A 23,447-nucleotide genomic window follows, 5' to 3' on the forward strand; every position below is an offset into this window, starting at 1 on the left:
CTATTTGATATTCTGTTCAGTTTCTGAAAACGAAAGATGTTTTCCATTCATTTGGACTGTAGAAAGGTGCAGAGAAAGAATAAAAGAGCTGCAAAGTGCATTCTTGTATATTTCTCACGGAGAAAGAGAGCAAGAGAGAAAGGGGGAGGGAGAGAGAGAGAGAGAGAGAGAGAGAGAGAGAGAGAGAGAGAGACAGTTTGAGAGCTATCAAATGAGAGCTTTAGATGAGACGTAGATGGTAATGGCCACCGATCCTCTGCTCTTTGATCAGTGTAAAAGCGTCGGAGATGTTCTGGACTCTACCGCTGCTTGTTAATTAAAAAGATGGGAAGTTGGGGGGGAATTGAGAAGCACAGCAAGTGTTTGACCTGCTGGGGAAGAGAGAACACAGCAGGTTGTGAAGCAGAGGATACATTTTAGATTAGACAGAATTAAAATTATTTTTCGCCCGTGCATCCATTTTGAAATCGTATCGTCTGTATTTACATTATTTCTTTTCTGCACAGATTAAAACTTGGATGTTCCTGGGAAAATATTTTAAATTTAAAGTGTATGTGGGTATAGGATGAACATTTGTATGTGCACGAACTGTGAGTGACTGTGTGTGTGTCATGCACAGCTCCTCTGCACTGGTCTCAAATTTCAGAGAGGAGGCCGTCTGCAGGATTCCTCCCACATGCTGCAGAGCTGCCACTGCATCCTTTAACAAATCAACACAATAAATCACAGCTACAAGTACGTTTTTTTAGCATGATCTGCTCTTTGCTTCCTGAGCTGAGAACAGCACTGGATTCAGCAGCTGCAACTTCAACATGAAACAGCGAGATCGACTGGTTGGCAGCCAGGCTTTCGGTGTCATTAAGGTGAATGTTATTTTGGCTACTGTAATCGAATTGCATTCTTGTTACCGTTTTTCTACTTGAGCACCACCACCGTGAAAGGGAGAGCGAGTGACGGGGGAGGGCAGGGGACACGGAGGGAAAGGGAGGAGAGAGAGAGAGAGAGAGAGAGAGAGTGAGCGAGCGCCGGCCGAGGAATGCAAAAGGGAAAATAAAGCTGAAGAGAAGAAAAACAAAGAGCAGAGCAGGAGTGAGACAGAGGGAGAGAGAAAATCAATACCTTGCCTTGAAGAGAGGCCTACACCAAAGGTGCAATTATGCTAAATGTGTTTTGTTTACGCGGCAGCAGGCCGCGGAAATTTCACAACCGGGGGGGCTGGAGCCAAATTAAAACATTATGACTGCAGGGTATAAAAACTCTAAACAAATTCATCCAGAATTCACCATCTTGCCACACATTTTCTGGCATTTTTATAGGAACATAAGATGACATTAAAGGCAACAAAGGCCTCTATATTAAAGCTGTTTTTCTGTGTCTGACCCTTAAAGCTGTTATTGCTCCAAAAATATACATTTTTTTCTCCCTCCCAGTGTCTGCCTCGATTCATGAGGCCCATTCCTTCTCTTTTTGCCTGAAAACACTTGATGGTACTGTGCTGCTACTGCAAAACTGTAGCACAATTTTATCCAGTTTCATTAGATACAATTAAACTTTCATAACATTGTGTACATAGATGCTACATCTCATACGGTTATGCGCAAGGGTGGAAGCACTTGCTCATTTACTTTCAAGGAGCCAGTGAACTTGACCCCACCACCACTACAGCGCACAAGACGTTGAGCAAGAGATTCCACCCCAAACTATTCCAGAAGAGAGCTCAGTCCTCCATCATCCATCTGCTGTGAACTGTTAATGTCCAGAGTTACTCTTCGTTTCTGTTTATCATATTCCAGTGCGACTGTTCTTTGGTGTCCCCTTGTCAAGGTTTTGAAAATATATTTTATTTGGAAAAATGTATCTCTGTTTCTAACAGGCAGCTCTCAGGAGGCAATGCTTGAAACTGGATAAATCAAGTCAGACCGTGCTTAAAAACAGTCTGCATTCTCTGCAAATCTTCCCAGCTAAATAAAAGAAACGGAGATAGAAGTCTTTCACAGTGTCGGAATAATACCACAGTCCATGGGGGACTAAGTAGTGCAATAGCTGTCAGACTATATGCAGCTGTGAAGCAACTATATGCACAGTGTTTTACTTTGTGTGGGATTTGAATGTGCCCAAGTTTAGACACCCACATCTCTGAATAGAACAAAAACCCTTCCTACATCTAGCTTTAGTCTGGTCACTGTCATTATCCAGTCTTGACTCACACTGGCTTACAGCCCTAACAATCTGTGTGCTTCAAGATCTACATCTGAAGACCATGTGACAGTGGTTGAAGCCTCAGAGCGACAACTGGGGTATAAAAACCGAATAACAACATGGCCACATGAAGGTTCTTCTTGGATGCCAGGCTACAATGCTGCGGAGTGCCACAAGCCTTTTCAGACGCTGTAAATTGAAAGGGGTGAGGGTGTGAATATAGCTAGGTTGGCTTCAGAAAAAGCCGCCACACCATAGCACAACTACATTCCTGTCACAAGCAACCCTGAAATTGTCAACAGCTGTTTTGCACTGGGCTTCTTCAAAGGGTTCCCGTCCTCTTCCCAAATACATCAACAGCAATGTCACGATGCTAATCCAATCAACGGTCTTCTCTGAGGGAGTGACTTGTTCGACAGTGTAAAGTCGCTGTTTGTCAAAACTGCGGCCTGCCGTGAAATTTGAGCCGACGTGTGAAGGACAAGATGACAGCGTCAGGTGACAGTCACTGCCAGTGTGCCGTTATGGATCGTCAATGCTGGGAGTGATATGAGCAGTGAGGATCTGCAAACTACATTACCCATCGTGCTTAACTTGCCAGCAACCACCACGGGCCAATTTGAGGGAGGAGAGAGAAAGAGGGGGGAGAAAGAGCTCGGTGGTGGCACATCATGTCGAATGAAAGCTAGGCTGACATTTGCTGGCAGGAATGAGGAAACCAAAGCAAACGTCGAGAGGTGTCATCTGATTTCTTGTGGAGTGCCAGGTGATGACTCGGGTGCTGCTAAAAGATGAAAGCAAAGGGGAAGATAATTCACCAGGTGTCAACAACACTACAACCCGGCATGACATCACCCCAGAAAATGCTAAAAAAACATGTCCTGACAAGGCAAATGATACCGCACCATGTTGCCATGTTTACTTGAGAGAAGAGTTCAAACAGAATCAAACAGGCCTGTAATAGTCCAAAGAGAACCTCTGAATCAGGTGCAGGCGGGAAGAAATCAAATCTTGCCTCAACTGCATATAGCGCTACAGATCACCTGCCGCCTTTATCAGCTGATACTATTTCCATCTGTGGCCTTTAGCCCATTTTCACCCACCACAGAGGTCATCTAAAGGCAGCAACTGCAGTTGAGGCACAGTAAGCAGGAAGAGGGGCTGCTGAGGTAAAAATGGGTTGATGTAATACATTAAGCCTGAAATGAGGGGGAAATACTTTGTCATTGAATAGGCTATAAGGGAAGATTACATCTGTAGAGCTTTTCACTTACATTGTTTCATCCCTCAATGGTGAGGGAGGGGAAGGTACGGATAAGAAGGGGATGGAAAGGGGAGAGTTGAGAAGGGGGGACATGTGGGGTAGTTGGCTGTGTCCTTCCAACGCCCTATCCTGCAATACGCTGACATGCTAATCTGAGAGTGGTACACAATTGCCCACCGGCAAAGTGGAGAATTATTAAAATCTGATGAGGCCCACATCAAACGATGAGGTCAAAATATTAGGTCCATCACACTCAAAGTATTTTTTTTTGGTGGCTAACTGCTCAAGATCACTGTAATCATGTCTCCTTGTCAATTTCTCTTTTTTTCTCTCGTACTTTCTAATTTGCTTTGTCTCGCTCTCCTCACTCACACGCGTCCTTCTCTCTTGTTTTAATGCACTCTCTTCCTCCCTCTCCAGTCTTCTCCTTGACAGGGCTGGCAGACTTGGTCTCAGAGGATTCCATGCATCTACTGCTCCTCCTCCGCCTCTTCCTCCTACACCCTGCCTCCATCTCCCTCTCCTTCGTTCCGTGTAGAAAAAGAGCCCGCTTGTAAAGCAGGCAAGCACACACGCATATCTCTCCACTCCTCACCCTCCCTGCAACCCTCCCTCCTGTCTCTGCACCCAGTGTTGTGCGCCCACGCCACCCGCACCAACAGGTCAAGAGCATGCAATCGCCTTAACTAATAACCTGCACCGACTCAGATCAAGCGAGATCATGGACTCTGGGTAAATATATCTCAAGTATTTGGCTGCTATTCAGAGCCAAAGTGCAAATTGGCTTCATGGGGGGGTGGGAGTGGGGGGGCTTACTTTGGAGCCCACTGCATGCTGGTGGGCAAGGATTTGACCTCTTGACAACATCTTAAGCATATCAGATCCAATTTGCATTGTCAAAAATGAGCAAAAGAAGATTTTAAAATTGTGTTGTACCTTGCGTGGTTGTTGAAGGGCAGAGCATCCTCCTGTTTGTTACTCAAGAGTCAATTACAGTGTTGTTTGGCCAGCAGATAAATTGAAGCCAAGACGACTAGGGGCCAAAGTCACCTTCGGAATAAGACTTGTGTGCGGGCGTGCAGCCGGGTGTGCTAGGTGGTTCTAGTTGAATATGGGGGAAGGTAATGGGCTGTTGGGGAATCACATGTGAGACTAAGCGGGAAGCTAATGGATAGCTTGCCCCAAACTGGTTCTCAACTCTGTGACCCCTCCAGTTGAGCGGGACACATTCCTCCATTGTTCACCACTCACGGTTGGAAAAGGGAAAGCACCTCAATACCTAGCCAAAGACACAGACACACGCAAGGTTCCAACTGTGAATTGTACACACAATTTCACATGCACCTTGGATGCTGCTCCAATTTATGTGACCATCACAAACTAATACAGACGCATGCAGACAGTTGAGTATGTGAAATATGTGCGAACATGCACACATACGCACAGCCGTGCTGCTGCGGTTAGTCCAGAGGAAGGACACCCTCATCTGTTTACAAGCTTGTGTGCCCGTACTGGCTACAGCTATTTAAGTGGAAAGCATCAAGTAGAGGTTCCAATTACAATCATGGCAGAAAAAAATGAAAGGTGCTTGAACAGGCTAATAACCACTAAAACACCTCTGTACAAATGCGACTGATCTTGGCGCATGCAACCAAAAGCTCATTTCCCATGGTATGCCAGCCATTTTTCACTGTGCATGACTTTAATCTCATTGACATCAAAGTCATTAGCACGAGGGAAGTTGTGTTGTAATTGATGCATATTTGGTTTTCACAGACTTGAGAGAGAATCTGAAGCATATATGGTGGCTTTAGTAACTTTTTAAGGAAAGGCTGCCAACTAGTAGAGTCTTACTCACCAACCACAATCAAATTCCTGGCTTTAACCATAAACCACAGGGGTCAAAACTATCTAACCATGACTCCACATGCGGCTGACGCTCTCTGGATTCCATCTAGTTAACAAAAGCAAAGCCTCGGACCACCATCGAGCATCATCTGCAGGGCTTTTTTATGTGGATATGCACAAGATCACACACACAGCTATGCAGGCCCTGCAAGCTGTCAGAGGCACAAAAACACACTCGCAGGCATACACACAGACAGAGTCATCTTAGGTTACTGATACCCTCTGACAAAGTCTCCCCAGACCCATTTTATGTGCTGTAAATTCTACACAAAGAAGAGGAGGGAGGAAAAATCAGTACATTTTGTGTGAAATTCCTGCTTTGAAGTGAGTGACGCACTTTAACTGAAGCAAAATAGCTGACTTCAAAGAACGGCCCAGGTTCCTCAAGGTTCCTCCTGGCTTCTTTTTTTTAACGTACTATGTTCAACTTCACTCTGCCTGAGAGGCTTAAGGTTGGCTGTCAGTGTGAAAGAGGCACTTTAGCAAAATTGTTACACTTGAAATTTCATCCAAATAGTTTAAAAGTTGCTGCTTATTGCATACAGAAAAAAATCACCTTCCCGGCTCTCTCCTCAGCGCTCATTTCCTTCCCTACCACACCACAATTATACATATGAACTCCAGTGCCAGAGAAATATGTTAAATTGTAGAACCAATGTAGCTCTGATTCTTACATTTCTTATTTGCTTGCTTGTGTCAGTAATTTAAGAATTACATTTTTTCTGACAATATCAATGTAAGTCAATCTGGATAAGCATATCAGCCAAATGCTTAAAATTCAAAATGTAACTTCATCCCACATGTCAGCTCTTTTAAGAAACACATGTTGTCCTCCCCACCAGCTCTAATTCAAAAAGTTTAAAAGCCTGTCTTGGGAGCAAAGCTGCAAGAGGCCACAAAGTTTCTCACCAAAGCCCCACTTTGGATGGACATGCCTTTGGTACCCCAGAAGAATAAACCATTACAAATGGCCTTTGACTGAACATAAATATGACACCCTGGCTCATGTCTCATCTCAGTTCCCTTTTAATATTCAGATCCCATATGACACAAACAGAAGCAAAGGCCACCATCCATCATATACAAAGCTGCCTTCTTTCTTTCTTTGAGTATCTGCCTGCACTAAAGCCAGGCTGTATTTCGTAACACATGCCATTCCCATGCAATTCTCCCAAAGGCGTCAGCCAAACAAGACCCCTCTGTGATTTACAATGGAGGGGCCCATTTCATTATTAACTGGCTAGGCTCACAGCCTGGGGGCCAGACCATTACCTCCACATGGGGGTAGATGCCACAGGCAGCGGTTGGTCTCTCCATGTTGTAAAACAACACGTTGTAAAAATGATAGATAAGGTATGTATGCAAGCTCAGGGCAAACTTGGAGTCCTTGGTGTTCCAAAAGCATTGCTAAACGTTAGCTTTGTGGTTGACCATGGCCTCAATTGTTGTAGAAAGCATAACTTAATTTAATGTGGTTATTGACGATGACTGCACATATATGCAACACAAAATCTGTTATTTGGTGGACACTTACTCAAAGCATTACCATGAATGCATACATGTTTAAAAGGAGACACTGGGAGGCTATGTGCCACATTCTACCCAGTATGCTTCAGAAAACAATCCCCATAGCCCCATACCATTTTGCACCACTGAGTTAAACAGTTGCATTGCAATGAGCACATCAGTCACCCAGTGCTGTGCAAACAAGGTAACTAAAGCTGAGTTAGATGGGCAGATAAATGATCTCGTTGGCTGGATGAGTGGTTCTAGGCTGGCCAGTTCGGCATATCTCCTCTGGCATCAAATCCTCCCCGAGCCCTGGCACAGGCCTCACCCGCGGCAGTTGGCAAGCGGGGCGACGGCCATCTTAGTGATTGCAGAATCGGGAGCACCCCTGTGTGTCTAAAAGACACTTTGGCTGTAGTTTAAAAAGCCACTAAACCCCAATCTGCTCCTTCCTATTTTTGCCCTTATGGTATATCCCTGGAGGGCACTGGTTCAAATTCATTAGTCCTCCTTTATCTCCATGAAAATGGGAGACCCTCTGCTTTCCATCTACCTCCTGTTTCTAAGCTGCACTCTCCAGTTCCCTCCTGCCTGCTCTACTCCTCCTCTCTCTGTGTGTGTCTCTCTTTCTCACTCTGTCCAAGTCTCTCACTGTCCTCTCTGCTTTCATTGTTCATTCGTATTACACTACCCTAACCCAAGGGCAAGTATGTTGGGGCTGCGAACAGCAACCCCATTTCCATGCCAGACCTGCCTTTGTCTCTCCTTCTGTCCCAGTGTTTTTAGCCTTAGCTCCCTCCTGTGGAGACTACAGATTGGGGGCTGTAAGATGACAAATGTCATAGGGGCAGCCTTGGGGGGATGGGGGCGGTGGGGGGGATTTATCTCCAAAAACTCCCACCCATCCCTTTGGCTAAAAGGCTGAATCACAGCAGTGGACATAGAGCATCGTTGCTTGGCTTGAAGTCTTTAGCTCTGCACTCCTATTTTAGCTTTGTAGCTGACACTTTTATTTAGAATAACTTATAATGAGCATGCAAATACCAAATCCTGCAGATGGTGTTTTTTGCTTAAGGACACTCACTGGGCAACCAAATAAATTGGTGGTAACCCTTACCACAAGCTATCCTGTTTTTCTGAGGGACTGGATTTAAGGATAATGCTTCCAAATTGAATTATCTAGTGCATTTTGTGCTCCTTTCTGCTTCCTGACACTGTTCCAGCTGTCTTCATCGAGATATATAGTATACGATGTCTCCCTATCTCTGAAGTACATTTCTCGTCCTGTTCCCACTTGGTGGCATCAGGCTGCAAGCATAATCAGAGCCGCGCTGGCTCCCCGCTTCCCTCTGTGTCAACACTATCTCGCCGTATCAGCGGCAAATAGACAGACTCTGATAACAGCCTTATTTATTTCCCTTTAAAAAATCCATCTACTTTACTCCTACTCTGCTTGCCCAATTCCCTCGTTCACCAGATAAACTAACAGGTAACTGCTTACATTTTACACTCCATACTGAAGGAATCTAGACAACACTTAGAATGTGAAGGTAGTGGTTGAGCATCCAGGGCATTCCCACAAGACTTGTGGCTGACAAAACAGACTGGATTTTGGCCAGAGCATCACATCAGCCACCACTCATACTGTAGGACAGTCATCAGAATATCAATATCATGCCTTATACCAACTGGGACATCGTAGATGAATCCGGAAACCCAGAATGCTGTTTTAGGTGGGTTGCAGTGACCCTCTCACAGCAGGGGGTTGATGAATCCCCATAATGACCCTGTGGACATGCCACTCCTGAAAATTAGTTTGAGACGCCAAATCAGCTGTCCTATTGTCTAGTAACCACCTGGCTGAACATCTACAGCCAATGTCCAATGACAATATTGCAATAAGTCAGGCACCTGTTATCCAACAAATCTTGGAAGTGGTCTATTCCTTTTATATAAACATTGGAAATAAGTAAAATGAGTAGATGAGTTCATAATCAGCTACTCTGATCTCTTCCGTCACAAACCTCTACAAACCTACACATGCACAAAAAATGAAGCGGTTTAGTGTCCAAGGCAATCTTCCACCTAGCACAAAAACCAGATGAAAAAAAAATAAAATCTCCAAAACCATTATTCTGCCATGGATTTGATCCATAAACAAAAGGGTGACAGCAGCATGGGGGTAGCCCCCCCTTCCCACCCTCTGGTAGTGCTAATCTCCCCACCATGGCTGGTAGCTCTGATTGCTATGTTGTCATTCTTCCCCTAGCCTCCGTCACTTTTTAATCAGGATTATCTTCTCTGACACTGAGACTCAAGAGTTAATTAGGGGTCCAGCCACTGCAGGTGCTGGAGCCCTACTGGAATTACTCGGATTATTTTTATTCTTCTTCTGGCCTAAATTATCATCATCTCAGAGTCTGCCAAACAGACAGACAGCTACAAAAAAACATATCCAATAACCTAATGGTAGCACTCTGGCAACCACTTTAATGTGTTGGTCAATACTTCAGAAGTACACACCCTAGATTAAAAAAAGTGTGTGTGTGTGTGTGTGTGTGTGTGTGTGTGTGTGTGTGTGTGTGTGTGTGTGTGTGTGTGTGTGTGGATTTGGGTCTTAGATAAAGGCTGCAGTGTCAAGGTTCTTTGGAGTCAATACCATCATTTGTTGTGTCTATGCTTGCATGTATGTGTGTGGCAAATGCACATCAGGACCATTTCCTTATGTATACACACACAACCACATATTGTAAAGCAGCTGTTTTGGATTTATCCTCCTCCCAAAAACAAATGTCAGAGAAAACAACTAAATCTTCAAATTCTCAAAAAAGAAGATGCCAGGTTGCCCACTCTGTTTCCTGTCAGCTGGAATACAGTGGAGAGTGCCTGTCTCCATCTACATACAAATGTCACCTTCTATCTTCCCAGGGGCTTGGAAAGGTTTTACTCTCTCCACCGTGATGCGCTTGACAAACCTTTCTTCCCCGTCTGGGAGACAAGCTTGTGATGCACAGTGAGAAAGTGAGAGGAAACTCAATGCATTCTGCCTCTGGTGCCTTCTCTGTCTTCTTTCTCTTTTACGCGTCACTGGTACGCTGTAATTTGTGTATCCAGACTGGAGTACATAGGCTTTGTTTCCGTCTCACTGAGAGATGAGGCGGCGTGCTGTTTGAAAAGGCTGCCAGAGTTGTAATTACTGAGGAAGGCCTTATGATTGGGCTTTTTCGATGGAGGGGTTTTGTTGTGGTGGAGAAATTATTAATACAAAATAAAGTATTTCAGCGAGCCAAACTGTAAACGGAGAGGGTAAGACGTGAAAAACACCTAAAAACGGTCGGACGTTAAATATCTTGTAGTAAGAGACAAAATGGCATCATCTGCATACAAAGCAACCATCACTGTCTCAGAAAGCCCAACCTGGCAGCACTGCTAATATTCCCAGAGATGCACAGGCAGCCATTTTCTGTGGCTAAGTGGCCCACATAGTGAATCTGCGCCATCTCTCATAAACCGGGACGCGTATCCCCTGATGCATAGGGATGAACAATCAGCCTGACAGGCAGGTAGTTACTCCTTCTTAACCCCGGACAGCGCTGAGTGATGCAACAGAACAGCAGGCCCCCTCCCATTCCTCCTCCCCTGCTTTGCTCTCCCTCTCTCCCAGCCTCCTCTCCTTTCTGTACCCTTCCCCTCTCTCTCCTCAGCTCTCTTTCTTTCTTCCTAGCCTCCTATTTCTCACACACTCCCTCTCTTCATTATTCTCTTTCCTCTCTCAATCCCCCCTCCTCTCTCCGCTTCTATTCACTTCCTCCCTCTCTATCTCTCTCCTTTCCAGAAGCCATGTTTCCATGCTTGCATTACACACAATTACTTCCATCCATCAATTATCTGCCTACTCCTCTTTAGCTACCCCACTTCCCTTTCTCTACCCTATGACAACAACCCCCCACTACCCTGCATACACATGTTTCTTTGCGACCCCCATATCTCACCTCCCACCCCTCGGGCAGCTGAGTGTACCTCCCTACGCACTTGTCCTCCTTCCCCTTCTCCTCCTTTCTCTTCCCTCAAAGCTCAACCCCCCCGCTCACACCAGATGTCCCTTAAGTTTGGGTGAGGGTGTGTATGTGTGGAGAGGGCAGGAACAAAAGGACAGGCTGGGGGGTCTGGGGGGCAAACTAATGGGTGGGTGTGGGGGGGATCATCTGAATGGGGCGAGCCATCTTGTCCTGGGCATTCTGTGCGCACACAATAAGCACCATCGGATAAACAACTTTTAGAACAAGCGTACACACAGAAAAACACTCAATTCTCTTGGTACCATTTAATACTAAAAATATGGATAGGGGGCCATGTTTGAATTAGTAAAAGCTGGTTATTGGACCAGTGTCTGTGACTCTTACCATGACCAGGATTTTTATGAAAGTCAGAGTAGTCTGAGCGATGAAATAAAAAAACACCATCACAATCCAAGATCTAAGCTGCGATGTCATGGAGACGATAGCCACACTTGATATAGCCTATACATTTCTCCATTTGCACCATTAAAACACAATATTGCATTAAAAATAGTTTAGTCAATACTTTCTTGGCACAAGCTCCTCATCCGTCAAGCTAGCTGTAACTCATGTTGCGTTTTTGAAAATACATCACCCAAGAAATAGTCACTTGAAGTAATTTGTCCAACCAGCATAGCCATCTAGTTGGCTACATCATGCTCTTTATATATTCATGTACTGCAGATCTGCTGGCCAATGAGGTTACGTTAAGTTTGGAGACAGAAGTAAGAGGACATTAAATACAGCGATCTCTATGATTTGGCTGAAAAGAAGTTCGATCACAACAGAGAAGCACTGGTGGGAGGAAGCAGCAGAATCAGGATTAAATCCGTTCTTGACATTGTAGACCAATCACGTGTAAAAGTGGTAGTGTTCCTCGGCTGCTGTCATGACTGTCAAATTAATAGAGAGCCAATCACATTAATTGTAGGGGCTTTTATAAATACTGGACTGACCAAAGTACAGGGAGTGAGCATGAAACGGTTCACTGTGTTACTCAGGGAAACTTAAACAGGACACACTCCTGCTGATAGCCAGGGAACGAGACAAGTGACCTTCCTTACCAGTCGGCTGTCAGGCACTTAATCTTGGAAATGTGTTCAAAAGTTTATCGCCTTGCAGGGCTATAACAGGCTCAAATTATAGTGCATGCACAAACAGAAATAATTTTTTGAATATTTTCCACTCCAACGCATCATGCCTCACAAATATACACTTCATACAGATGGCTCAACAGGCTGGCGTGAACCATCTAACGGCCTGCATGAGCAGCGTTTAAATGAGCTAACTGCAACCTGTTCAAACCCTTCAGGCATAAGAATGGGGGCCCTTAGCCCCCCCACTCCCACGTGTCGAAAACCTCACAGGGGTCAAACTGCCACAGTGCAGGGCAGTCCATTCTGCCAGACCTAGTTTGCAAAGAGGAGGAGGCAGACACCCCAAGGGGAACCTCTGTGCATCAATCTGGGTGAAGCCAGCTGGTAATCACACTTAACGCAGGAGCAACCCCACAGCAAGTGCCAGGAGACGACTAGAGGAGACGCAGACAGAGAGGCAGGACCAGACATGTCCATTTGATGCCTGTCCCAGACCGAGTGTTAATTACTTCTCACCATGAAACACCAGTTCACATTAACTGCATAACCATAGAGAGGATAGGATCAGGGCCAGAGGGAAAGGGGAGTAAATGGGTGTTTGTGTGAATACAACAGTGTTTGGTATAGTCTCCTCTCAGGCTTTAACAAACTATGTACTTGTTGTTCAAGTGTGTTATATCTTAAGGGAGGCAGACTTGAGTGAATGAGGGAGTTGCAGGCATCAACAGAAGGTCTGCTCCTGCTCGTCGTCAAAAGCAGATTACTGTCACTTCATCAGAAGGAGCTGGAGCGAATCATTTTTGTAAAAACCTGGAGGTACCAAGGGAACGGGCAGGAGGCTAGGGAGGTGACAGTGTGTCGATGTATTCCCTGAGGCTTTACCAGATAGTCTGGCAGGGATTAGTGTGCTTATGTGTATGAGGGGCTACCTTCACTTCTGCACACAATAACTTGACGATTGCAAATACTACGATTAAGACTCCTTTTTCACCTGGCACATGCAAGGAGATACAAGGGCAAAAAAGCATGTTACACATTAAACTCAGGTGTAAATGCAGGCAACTTAGATCTTGAAAAAACGTGCATATGAATCTAATCCTGATCCATAAGTAGGGGTGATGTAGACAAGACACAGCGAGGAGGGGAATTCTGCATTTTACATACATGCAGAGTGTTTAAATGTAGGTAGGAAAAGAGAAAAGAGGGGTAGAAAGACAGTAAACCAAACAGGAAACTAGAGAAAGTGCGGTGCTGGAGAAAGACAAATTGAGAAAGGAAGATATAGGGATGAAGAAAAACCAAGAGCGCACAAACCCAGTTGCCTGACAGTCAGCCAAGATGCAAGATGGACTCTAACTCAGCCAGCAACGGATCAATCCCGCTGAGTTCGTACACCTTATCACAGCCTCGTCTTATCTGGCCCCTCCGTTACCTCTGCCCGAAAACCATGGCTGGCTTGTTTTGGAGCAGTGACCTTTTGAGTTCAGGGGAGACGGTGTGTAAAAATGACTGTTGGGCACTGCCAGGAGGGTCGTGGCCATTTTTCACCTCCAATGAGGTCTGCTGAGGACAGAGCTACCTATTTTAGACCCAAGGCAACCAGCAGGGGTGTCTGAGTGAGTGGTCAATAATTCCTCTGCCAGCCACCCGTCTCATGTTTCTCCCCCTATGGCCAGGGTGAAAATGTAGGTCTATGGAGTGAAAATGACACACAAGCCTCTGGACGTTTAACCTTGATGATGTTTCAAATTGTTGTGACTGCAATGTTCCGGTTTTCCTCTTTGACTGCCTGGCTATTTTTGTCTTGACAAATAATGCTACCCTGGGCAGTGCCGATATTTTTATCCGAATGCCTTTCAGTACTGAGAGATACAAAATGGGAGGCCCCAATGACTTTAAGGGATCCTCTAATGCATGTGATGGTTAGTAAGCTGCATTTCTCATTGAACCACACTACAAAAACCTCTATCTTCTGTTCTCCGTGACTGCAGCAGATTTCTTGTTTAGTCTACAAGGTTGTCCAAAAAACCAAAACCCAAATTATCGTCATTTACTATCATACATCACAAATAAAAGCAGCACACCGTCGCATTTAAGAAACTGGAACCAGCAAACATTTGATATTTTTGCTTGAAAAATTATTTGGTAGTTAATTTTCTTTTGAATAATCAATTAATCGGGTAATTATTGCAGCTCTACTGCCCTCATCTATTACTTACTTAGTCAAATTTATAGTAATCAGGTGCATCAAATGATGTGTTTTGAAACAGAAAGCCAGATTGTTGTGGAAAACAAACACATTTTTGCACAGAAATGCCGAGAAGGTTTTTCCAGGTAACCCCAGCTTGAGAGTGCTTGTACAGACAAAAGTCTGAAGTTGACCTGTTTCCAAATTCAAAAATACATACCGTAGTATATACTGTACCTGCAATTCTATGCACCACAGAAACACAGAGGAGGAGGAGCAGGGAAAGACATCCTTCAGGTTGCGCTAACATTCAACATGGAACAAAATAACAATCCGAATGCCAAAAGCACACAGAGGAGTAGATTTCCATTATGCACTTTAAGAAAATATGAAATGAAGACCCATTTTATTTTGTTGCTCTACATTCAGGTTTGGTAAACTTAACACTGTGTGTGTTTACAGACTCTCAGATGCAAAATGATGTTTCTGGCTTGAGGGCTGCAATAATTACTTTTCATGATTGGACAAAATCTACTACTCACACAGTATAAACCACAGTTTATTGCCTGAAGGTCCCCCCAGTTCTTAGTGTTGCCAGAAGTTGTTCTTGGACACGTAGGAACTCAACAAAACTACTACTCTAATACATGGAATGTCATTAATATTATTTAGCAGTGTAAGAGCATATCAGCTGCCTAATGTATGAAGTAAGTGCAAATAAAGTAATTAAAGAATATGGATAACAAGGCCATTAACAGATCTTACAGTTTGGTTAAAACAAAAGATTTCCAGTATTCTAGCTGCCATCAGGCCAAGTTCTCCTGTGGCTTCATGAACTTCAGTACAGTAGACTATATTACATAACATAATCATAAAGCATTGGCAGTTTTGCTGGGGCTGACAATAGTTACCGGAGCCTCGTGATGACACTTAACTGCAACATCCAGAAACACTGAAAGTTTACTTCTTACTGTAGGTACTATTGTTTTTGTACTTGTGTGCACATCAAATGTTATGCTATTAAGTTGTTACGTGTTATTTTCATTAAGTGTTTCCCTGGCACGGTTACGTAGCAGTAAAATAAATGTGAATGACTGCGGATGGCTAACCCACAAAGCAAAGAGGAGAGGAGGGGGCATTCGCTACAAGACACAGTAGCCCTTTTGACACAGAGACTCACACTGAACCAAGCAGCGCATCATGATGTTGACATGTGTGGGGGTTTTTTTAACGTGTCTCCCCGGTGTCCACCTGTTAATCTAAACATGTATCTGTTGACCGTTTATAATCATATGGATGCTGTTATAGTTTGTTGTGATTGAAATCCTAACCCACCATGCATCCGGGAAAGTGACAAAGTTAAGTTTTTGGCTCTAAATTACATAATCACATTATCACTATCAGTAAACAGCGGACGCTGTCTGACTCTCTTTATTTTGATGAGTGAAGAGTCTGTTTAGTTGTCAGACTGAACACCATCAGACCGACACACCCCTGATCCGCATCAGAGCTGCAGCGAAACTGTCCCCCCTCTCCGCATCTGTAACTTTCACACAGACGGAGATGCGGAGAATCTGCGCATGAAACCACTGAAAGGGCAGTGCGAATGGAGCTACTGCCTCCTGCTTTCACAGCCAGACTAATTGCACCTCATGTCGATGGAAGAGCACTGATTTAGCACTCAGAGCATATTAAAATGAATAAACACAATTAGCTGTGAGTGCAACAGCGCTTCTGCACAGCGCACATTTCTCTCGAAGATGACAGTCACTTCAGAGCAGCTGTTATTAACCGTGTTGTTGCGTCAAGTGCAATGTGACTAATTGCAAAGCTCTTGATGGCACCAAAATGCGGAAAAGAATGCTCCTAATTTGGATTTGAATGAAAGGAACGGGGCACCAGGTGGTAAAATAGTGGGTAACTGTACAATTGTACAAAACCAGGAACTAAGGATAAATACATAAAGTTAATTTGTACAATTTGCTGATTAATGCTTTGGTCTTATGACTGTTAAACAGTGTGTGTCATTTGGCTAGACCTGTTAGAAAAATAACAGTAATTGAGGGATAAAATCCATTAATCGATTTTTGGAGAGCCTGTGTTTTAATTATGCAAGAGTATGGTTGACTTTTGCAAATGACAGAGAGTGTTTCACTCGTTATTTTCAGTTTCAGTACAGCATCTCAAAAGCTTCTAATAATAAACGCCTCTTAAAGTATCGAGAGCTCTTCTTGATTCGAGACTATAAAAAACTATTATCACCCAATAGCCTATGTTGGTTGTACGTCAAAATGTCAAAAACGCACTTGATGTCAAGAACCCCAAAGAACACAAACTATATAAAACAGTCAGGAAGATGACAACTTCTGAGCTCTCTCCTAAAGTAAAATACATGACTTTGAATAGCTTACAGGTAGTGTGTTAGGCCTGTAGCTATCTAGAATCTCCTTCTCGTCTCCCCTTTGATCCCATTCAAAATGAGAGTATACACCCTACTGTTGAGGTAGGGGAAATAAAGGAAAACAGCTCAGAAAGTAATAATTGCAAAGGAAATGAATTTCAAAACCCTGAGGAGAACACTTCTCCAAGACCTCCATACTTGGGGGAAAAAAAGCATCATATCCGGGGCACAATTCAATTAGCTTTTCTTCCAAGTGTAGGGAAAGGAGCTCCGGGGAGAAATCAAAAGTTTCGTCCAATAAAAGAAGTTTTCAAGGATGTAATGTTCTCACTGCCCCCTCCTCCACCTCCTCCCCCACTATTCATTACCACTGCTTACAAGCTCGCCACTCACAAATGCATCGATCTGCAATTTCGACAGACAAAATAAATAAATAAATAATTAAAATTAAATAAAAGCGCACCTCGCTGATGCTGCTGCGACAGACGCCGGTCACGCTTAGCCGACCGTGCCTGGCAGCTTATCCTTGGCATTTTCATTGCCTTTTTGTCTTTCTTGCCCAGTTATTTGACAGTGATCAGTGGTGATAAATTGTTCAATTAAAGCCACATTAAGAATCCAGAACACACTTGACGCACAGCCTCTTGGTATACGTGTTGTCCAATTACTCTGAAGGACAAGACTCCTTCTTGCTACTGACAATCAACATGTGACTCTCATCATAAGACAAATGGGTTTATTTATACAACCTAGCAGGCTGATTGAATGGTGGAATGGAAGACTGATGATTTGGAGTTGCAACACAGGTCAAATCTGAATATTCATCACACATGGAAATGCATCTCAGTTGCAGAGTTCGTACAGAGTAAAATTCAAGCACTTTCATGGCTCAAAACTAACTATATACACTGTTTGCACTGGTGTGCCAGTGTTAAAGGCACCAATAAATGTTATTTTATTTTTTTCATTTCAGTCACAGCACATGCAACAAGAAATTGCGACAACCTCAAGAATATTCTTTGAGGCAATATAAATCAAGCAAAATTTTTAGTCGCACCTGACAAATTCTGGTGTGCGCGTGTGACCAAAACAAGTGCACCCTTGACTTATCTAAACCAAAACTTTGCTGATTCTCAAAGCCTTTATCATCACATGAAAAAATTTATGCAATCATGAAAAATAAAGTTTACAGAATTCCTTTAAGAATAGAACAGGTTAATAGAGGAGCACATTTGAATTCTTGCACACTTCTCACCTTGAAAACATACTTGTTAAAATTAAGCATTTTCTAAACTTGGTAAACGTTTGGGTGAATTTGTGTTGAGAATGTGTGTGTGTTCATTTTGAGAATAATAGAATAGAAAGTCATGAAAATTCATTCTCTACCACGATGGAGGAAAGTTTTTTGGGTTCACAAAGATGGTATGTCATGCCTTGTCTGTCAGCTGTATTTTCTGTGCTCCGAGTTACTTCTCTGCGATTTTTTTATTAATGTCAGGAACCAAAACAACAGCGTTTGGACTCGTCTGTTCTGCAACCCCCCCGGTAAATGAAATGCATTACTAATCTTTTTTTGGCTTGCAGTTGCTGTTGGGGTGGGAGGGTGAGGAGGAGGGAGGGGAGGTGTGCATGTTGCCTGGGGAAGCTTTAGCCTTAAATGTTCTGATAAAATTAAGATCCATTGCAATTCAAATTGGACTCACTTGACTTACCGTAGCCTGCCTCAACCAAAAAGAAAAGCAAAACAGGGCCATAGCCTGGGGCTGCATCTAAACTTTCCAGCACAATGAGACAAAAGTTACTTCTCAAGGCGCAAGATTACCCTGAAGTAATGCTGAAAAATTAAAAGGATATTACATAGATTGGAGAAATAACTTGTAGGAGCTCTTTGACAAAGCTCAGAAATGCATACAACTATAAAATCACTACAGCATTGTTACCTGTGGTGTAACACGGGGTGGAGAATATCCCTAAGGTTGATTTCTGAAAACAGTGAGCTCTCTGCTCCTTTCATTATTCACATTAACCGTTTAATTTGTACCTCTAGGCTAATTCCCAGCACTACAAATGAACGTTTGCCCTGAATCACATCAGCTGAATATGCACAGGGAGAGATGTTTTCAAATGCAAAAATGCATTGAGGTCAAAATCTCAGCTGGATGGAGGTTCAGGGTTGGATCTTGGGGGGGGTAGTGAACATCTGCATTAAGGCAAAAATCACTGACTGCAACATGAAAGGCAAAGAAATGCAAACGCAAAGAAAGTTGACCAAAAAAGTTAAAGCAAGTGGGTTTAAAAACACACTGAGCACAAGACAGAGCAGCAGCACCTTTCCTTTCTCCGCAGAAAGACTGAGGCTTACTCGCATGAACCAGACACCCGGTGGGTGAAAACGGTCCAGCTTCATGGCACAGTTTAAAAAGTGTTACTTCCCTCCACTCTCGCCGCATGTACTCGCTTTCATTATGAAGCCTTCAACCAGCTTTACGAACTCCTATCAAGCGTTTCGACCGTTAAGAAGCAGAAAAGTTGCAGGCACTTACTTCAACGGCGTGACAAAAGTATCTCCGAGTCTACCCCCCGGTTGGTTTACGGGGGGGGACTGCTTTTAAAATCCGTCTTCTTTGTGGGTGAGCGGTCGTATTCCCTCAGAAAAAACACTTTCTTCGCATCTTCGACGGTGGGAAAAAAAAATATATATATTACCGTTATATCCCAGTTTGTTCCGCGGCGGAGCAGTCACTTGTTAACGGAGCGAGCGAGTATAAAATACTCATTTTATTCCCCCTTGCGTTTGTATTCCTCTCCCCCCCAAGATGAGACGCTCCGAGCCGGAGTCTCCTCAGTGAGAGAAAAAATAAAATAGCCTGTAATAATCCGTGCGCGACACCGCCGTGCGCGGATCTCCAAACGTGTATCTCTTTATTGGTGCCTCTCGTTATCTCCGCGTTCCAGGTTTTCGTTCCCTTTCTTCCTAAATCCACCTCGTACGGACTGGGGGTGGGGAGACAGGAGTCAAATACCCCCCCTCTTTTTTTCCCTCCCCTCTACTGCAGGGAGAAAATACGGAGCCCTATGCTGCGTTCACTGCCGCCTCATAAACTTGGTCTGTTCACTTCTCGCGTATCGTAAATCCCAGCGGTTGGTGCGTTCAAGCACGTTCAGTCGGAAATCACAACACAACGGGACCCGTAACGAAACGAAATACTGCGGCTCATCTGCTGTTTTATAAATCTGCGCTGCAGTGGCAGGACGAGTAGGGGACACATATACAGAGCAGTGGTGCAGTGACATACAGTGAAATGATCAGAGGGGGATCCTGGGAGTTCATATTTCACAGTTTTGTACACATGAACATGCTTACACAGAAGCGAGTAAAATGTGTGACTGAGCCAAATACTGAAGTATTTTTACAATACTTTCCAGTTTTAGTTTCAAAATAAAGTGCCAATATTCATTTTGCAGAGCCCTTTTTATTTATTATTGTATTCTTATTACTGATGCATTCATTTACACCTCAAAATGTAACGTTTCAAATAGTAAATGTGGGTCACATTTGAACTTTTTTCATAATAATATATGAGGCCGACTTTATATACTGCTGGTTGGATTTTCCCCTGTGGATTGATGAAGTGTTTTTGAGGTTATCATATTATAATTTAATTTACTCTACTCTGGAAATTGAGTCATAATTTATGTTATCAAATATAGTGGGGTAAAAAGAACAACATTTCCGTCTGAAATGTAGCAGAGTCGAAGTAGAAAGCAGCAGAAAATTGAAATACTCACTTAGGCTAAAGCACACATACTGTACCTTAAAATCCTAGGGTACTTGTAGAGTAGAGTACTTGAGTAAAATGTATTTAGTTACATTCCACCACTTGCATTTGCATTTCTTTAATACTATAAGAATGATGAAACTTGACCACTGAGAGAGATGGTAGTGGAAATAAGTTGGTAGTCAAAGTGACATTGCAACTTATATGAGCCCAATTACTACTACAGAGTTGCATCTTTAATATGTATTTATTAAGGTTTCTAAACTCTACAGCACATCAGCTAAACTGGAATTGCTCTGTGTGACATCATCACAATTTGGAAAAGTTGCTTAGTTTTAATTGATTAATGAATATGTATTATTTCTCAGTGGCCACTCGACCATGACATGTCCCAGTTGTCCTTGTTTCCATTTAAATTTCAAAACTAATAGAATTAGCATAAGGAGTTTCAATTTCAGTAATAATAAAAAATAACCTTTTAAATCAAGTGCAACAAAGCAATGGCAGAAAAACAATCAGCTGTAATAAAGATGATTACGGGTGATTACTCACGTGCCACAATTAAGAAAGAAAATATTGCACTGATTTACAACAACTTCTTTCACTTTGCTGTAAGTGAGGAGCGGTTTGAACATGATTTCACCCGTTCACATTGGCTTTGAGCTGAAACAGCAATCCTGATTGGCCGGTGGGATTTGAATTTGAATGGTGGCAGCTGGTGTCCACTTTGTCCAGCAGGGAGGCGAGAGACACAGGCTGGAGTCACATCAATCAACTGACCCACAGTCAGTTACCACCGGCCAGCAGGCAGCCAAACGTTACTACATGTGCAGCTGAGGCCAGTTAAGGTTTCTCTACTTTTGTTTTGAGATTATATGCTAATCCCAAATCCAGTCTGGCTCAGAAGATATAGTGGAAGTGACTTGCTGATTCCAGGATTTACAAGCCATCGTGGTCTCTGAACTGAAAATAAACTTGTCCTGCTGGTCAGCCCAACTGCCCAGCTGAAAAATGCTGATAGCTGTCAGAGCACCTACCGGACGCATTAAAGTCCAGGGTGTATGATGTGAAAATTGAAGGAAATGAGATTGAAATAGTCGGTTCTTTTGAAGGGGTCCACAATTTGTGAGGCACAGTGCGTCAAATGAAAAGGCTCTACCCACCCCTATTGGAGGGAGAGAAGCAATATATTTTGTGTGAACTTTTCAAGGTATGCAGGCAGTAATGGATGGGAACAGGCCCTTTTTAAAAGACCCATCTTTGCTGTTTGTTGGCAGAAAGCCATCCAGAGCCACAAGCAATCCTCCACTGCCCTCTCTCTGCTCTTTGTTTAAAACCCAGCGTGACATGTAACACACCATAAAGAGGTGTAAGGGGGTGTGTGAGGGGATGGGGGCGAGGGGGCTAATCAATTTAACTGGTGAGTAAAAAACATGTGTTTATGTTACGTAGATTTCTCCCTTGGCCCCTTATTCACACTACGGCCTCTTATTTAATCAGGCTGGTAAATCTTAGCGGCAACCCAGAGCTCTCACCACCATTCCCCTGGTGGCGTGAGCCTTAACATGGTAAATTTCACTCGGGTAGGGAAATGCGCTCAGTGGCCGAGGCTAGTGCTTTGGAAGGATAAAAAGAGCACTTACCGCCTGACATGTGCAATCCATAACAGAATAATGAGACTCCTCCACACACTAGGAGCCCTCTTCCCCAGCTCTCCTTCTCTCCACTTTTTGTTTTTCCTTGTGAGTGTTCATAAACGCCATGTAAATTCAGGGAGCGGAAGATGTGGCGAGTGCTCCAGGGAGAGCGTTTAATCGTTTGCGTCTTGTTACGGAATCGTGTAACACAATGTACTGTGTGAAGATGCGCCCAACGACCAGTGAACCTTGTTGAAACTACTGCCCTCCTTCTGTCAGCTGCTGTGTCTACGAGTGAAGGTGATCCCCGCAACAATGTCTGCCTGTCACTGTTGTCCAACAGGAAACACAAAGCCATTTCACGGCTCTCAAATTATACAGAAGTGCTACTACATTATGTATGCAATATAGTTATTTTACATGATTTTAAATGGCTTGGAGTCATGAAACTCAGCATTAACAAGATATTAATATCTATACACACAGGAAAGAGAAATAAATTGCAGACTGTAATTCAGTTTTGAATTATACATGTAGTTCTCATGTTTATACTTTATAAACCATAATGAAGAATGTCAATCTACTGCTATCAAGATATGATCCTCCTCATATTTAAACATAGAGTGACACTCAGTAGAGCGCATACTCATGCATTTTTCATCAAGATCAATGCATTATTTCCCTCAGAAATTAACAAGAATGTTAAAAAATTTCCTATCTTGCAATGTTAAAGAAAGTTATAATCCAGTATCTGTCCCTTTATCCGCAACTGCACCAAAAGTTAATGGGGTCTATTCTAGGCTGAAATCCATCCTCCATCCAAGTTTCATGGAAATTGATTAAGTAATTTCTGTGTAATCTTGCTGACAAACCAATCAACCAAGAAGCAAATGGACACAGGTGAAAGCATAACCTTATTTGTGGAGGTACAATTATAATTTTAAGGGAATAATAAAATAATGTTCACTGTTTTCTTTCTGCAGTGACCCACATTTAAGATCTTCTTTGGTTTTCTCCCCTTAAAAAGGCAGAAAACATGTAGAATTTGGTTTTACACACACTATTCATATACACAAAGAGATCTATGACACCATTAAAGGGTCAGCAAACTGTATTTTCTGAACACAATGGGGAATAAACAAAGTTTAGAGAGGTTTTTCCTTCAATATATTACTGCTGATATTTACAGAAGCAGGAAGCGCACATCTCAAAAGCCAACAAAAGCGTACAATGTCACCAACTTGTCAACGCTGCCAAAGTTTGATCAGATTTACAAGCATACTTATAATTCTTTCTGTCCCTCTGTCCCATTTTTAACTCCATGTGAGACTGCTACAAAAGAAGAACGTGGCTTCTCTCCTTATTGTCTCCCTGCTCCCCTCCGTTCATCTGTCACCCCTAGGGGTT

The 23,447-nt window shown here is 43.3% G+C and overlaps 1 protein-coding gene across 11 annotated transcripts in view; it reads right to left on the minus strand.

The window, feature by feature from the left end:
• ptprsa (protein tyrosine phosphatase receptor type Sa) overlaps positions 1 to 23,447 on the minus strand; it is a 238,323-nt gene that overhangs the window by 159,262 nt on the left and 55,614 nt on the right. Inside the window, exon 1 of one of the 11 annotated variants that reach the window (XM_084354188.1) lies at positions 19,168 to 19,593. The exons of the other annotated variants lie outside the window; for them this stretch is intronic. The gene's annotated coding sequence lies outside the window, so the exon portion shown is untranslated. Of the gene's footprint in view, positions 1 to 19,167; positions 19,594 to 23,447 lie in introns of those variants that run through there. 11 annotated transcript variants of the gene reach the window in all.

Source organism: Pagrus pagrus (assembly GCF_965226575.1).
Source record: "Pagrus pagrus genome assembly, chromosome: 6".
NCBI classification, from domain to species: Eukaryota; Metazoa; Chordata; class Actinopteri; order Spariformes; family Sparidae; genus Pagrus; species Pagrus pagrus.